Source organism: Nannospalax galili, unplaced genomic scaffold (genome assembly GCF_000622305.1).
Source record: "Nannospalax galili isolate Female #2095 unplaced genomic scaffold, S.galili_v1.0 scaffold136, whole genome shotgun sequence".
Lineage (NCBI taxonomy): Eukaryota > Metazoa > Chordata > Mammalia > Rodentia > Spalacidae > Nannospalax > Nannospalax galili.
In genome coordinates, this window is record NW_008340872.1 from 7,158,253 (window position 1) to 7,160,940 (window position 2,688).

General features: G+C 41.4%; 1 pseudogene; it reads right to left on the reverse strand.

Annotated features, from left to right (window-relative positions):
* Nucleotides 1-200: 200 nt before the first annotated feature.
* Nucleotides 201-1,077, reverse strand: LOC115070857 (annotated as a pseudogene).
* Between the last annotated feature and the right edge of the window lie 1,611 nt (nucleotides 1,078-2,688).

Genomic DNA, 2,688 nt, shown 5'->3' on the forward strand with positions numbered 1-2,688 from the left:
AGGAGGAGGGAGGGAGGGAGGGAGGGAAGGAGGGAGGGAGGGAGATTCTCGAGGAGCTAGACCAGACTCCACGTGTCAATATATTTGGATGTACTGCAGAAGAACTGTAGTTACTGTCTGGACGCTGGAAAGATTTTGATTCCAGGATGTTTCCAGAACTGTCTTCTTAGTTCATCAGACTAAGCAAACGCGCAGCCTTCCTAAGTGCCTCCTATGTGCGTCTTTCTGTGTGCTGTCAAGCGGGAGCTTTCAGTGTGCACTTGTCGCATCTCTCCTGGTCGCAACAGTGTATCTTCCGCTTCCTTTGGGTATCAGGGATTCACCGACAGAGGTCTCTTTCAGGGTTGCACAACCATCAAAAGATGATTCTCTTGCGACAGTGCTTTGGTGGACTTGGGGTGGGGGTGCACTGAGCTCATTAAAGAGAAGACATTGCTTCAGGATAATAGTCTGTCTTTTATGATTCAATCCTGGGTTCTGCTTTATTTTTTTCTGTAATATGGGCTTCCCGTTTGATTCAAATACAGATACTTACAGACTCCTGTTTGAATTTTTCACCTCCGACAAGACAAAGAACGCATGAGCAACTGCGGAGGTGGCTGGTGTACATAAAAGTGACCCGCTGCACCACTATCAGTGGTGGACAAGATGCCTGGAGAGGGCAGCTGCCATCGCTGGTGATACATCGATGTCTAGGATGTCTGAAGAAGAGAGCTATTAATTCTTATGGGCAGGCTGGAGGAAGGCATGCTCAACCAAGATGATGCTCTCTGGAGCAAGGATGAGAACTTCAGATGGAAGGAGAATGACCCTTCCAGGACCGTGAGCTCTGCTTGTTCGTGGTGAGGTCCACTCTCCATCTGTTTCCCATGCCACAGGCCTTCTGGTGTCTGAACTAGCTTGTCTGGTAACGGTGTGTAGTAAATGACCAACCAAATGACTCATTTGATGTAGGCCATAAAAGTCCACTCAAATTAGAATAAGGCATTGCTAAAGAAAACATGTTAAAGGTATATCTAAAAATAAATGACAGCAAATGGGGAAAAACATACAAGTCAATACAATGATTTTGACCATTTCACGAAGTTGCAAACATTTGTGATAACATTTTATGGTGCTATGTAGCTAGAAGAATGTACACAGTAGGATGTAGGAAAACTAAAAAGTGAACTGACCACTCAACAATTAGGGATGGGTTGCTTATTTTTTAGTGGATTGTTAAAATGAAATATAAAAGGAACAGCCATGTACTAAATCACCTGGATGTGTAATTATGTGTGTGGTAGGAAGTGGAGTCCTTTGGGGACATGCCCAGGAATACTGTAGCTGGATCAAATAGTTGTTTTATTTATTTTTCTTTCTTTCTTCCTCCCTTTCTTTCCTTTTTGCTTTTTGAAGTCTCTACGCACTTCTTTCCATTGAGGCTGTGTTAGTCTGCATTCTTATGCATAAAGGTTTATCTCATGCTGGCCAGTGTTTGATATTTTAGTGATGGACAGCCTAACTGGGTTGTGTTTATTGGTGCTTTTTTCTGAATAGCAAAGAAATAGAATCAGTCTAGCTATCCACCCACTGATGAATAAATGAAGAAAATGTAGTGTGTGCATACAGTAGAATTCCATTCAGTCGTAAAGAAAATGGAGAGTTGAAGAGTGGTTTCTGTTCTTCCTCAGGACCTGAGTTCCATTCCTAGTTCCAAAATTGACCACCTGTTACTCCAGCTCCAGAGGATCCAAAGTTCCCATTTGGCCTCTATGGGTACCCCCTCCTTATGGCATACATTCAAACAAACAAACACATATACATAAATAACATAAATTTTGAAAATAAATGTAGGAAAATGGATGTGACTGGAAAAATTATTTTAAACAAGGTAACCCAGGCTCAGAAAGACAGATATTGTATGTTGCCTCTAATACACAAATCCTAGCCTCTAACTGTTAAATATGTGTGTCAGAGTGGGAGTAAATATAGGTAAAGGTGAAGAAATGGGCTCATGAGAGTGGACAAAAGAAGCTCTAAAGGAGGGCTGGGGAAAACAAGAGAACAAAGTAGAAGTGGGAATCCTGGGGGCAAAAGAGAACTGTGGGGAAATCGGGGCAGAGACGTGCCGGTGGAGCAGGAGGTGAGCCAACCAAGATGAACTATGTCTGAAATTTTCATAATGAAGCCTGTCTCTTCTTAAGCTAATTTAAAAGAATAAAAATGAAAGACTAAAAAAGAAAACCAAAAAAAGGTGAAAAGAAAAAAGAACGCAGAAGAAAGAAATGCATAAATGTGCACGAAACACGGAGCTTCCAGGCCTGCGTACCTTGACTTACTACCTGACTCTTCACAGAAATGTTTGCCAGCCTCTGGACTGGCAGACGAAGGAAATAGCATTCAAAATAGACAAGAAGTAAAGGAACTTTTCAGGACATGTTGACGAGTCAGGTAACCATTGCACACCTGCATTTCAAATGGTCCTTGTCCTGTAGACATTACACTATCTCATTACTGCTTTTGGAAAGGCAGAAGATATTAGTTCATAATAATAAACAAATAATAAGACGCCGAGTTTACATTTGTAGACAAGACTGCTGAAAACCTTTAGTAGAGGAAAAAAGTATGTTTCAGTAAATCCTAATTAAACTATGGTTTTTCTCTCCATCATTCCCTGGGCATTAGTAGGGTTTCTTTTGTTCATAT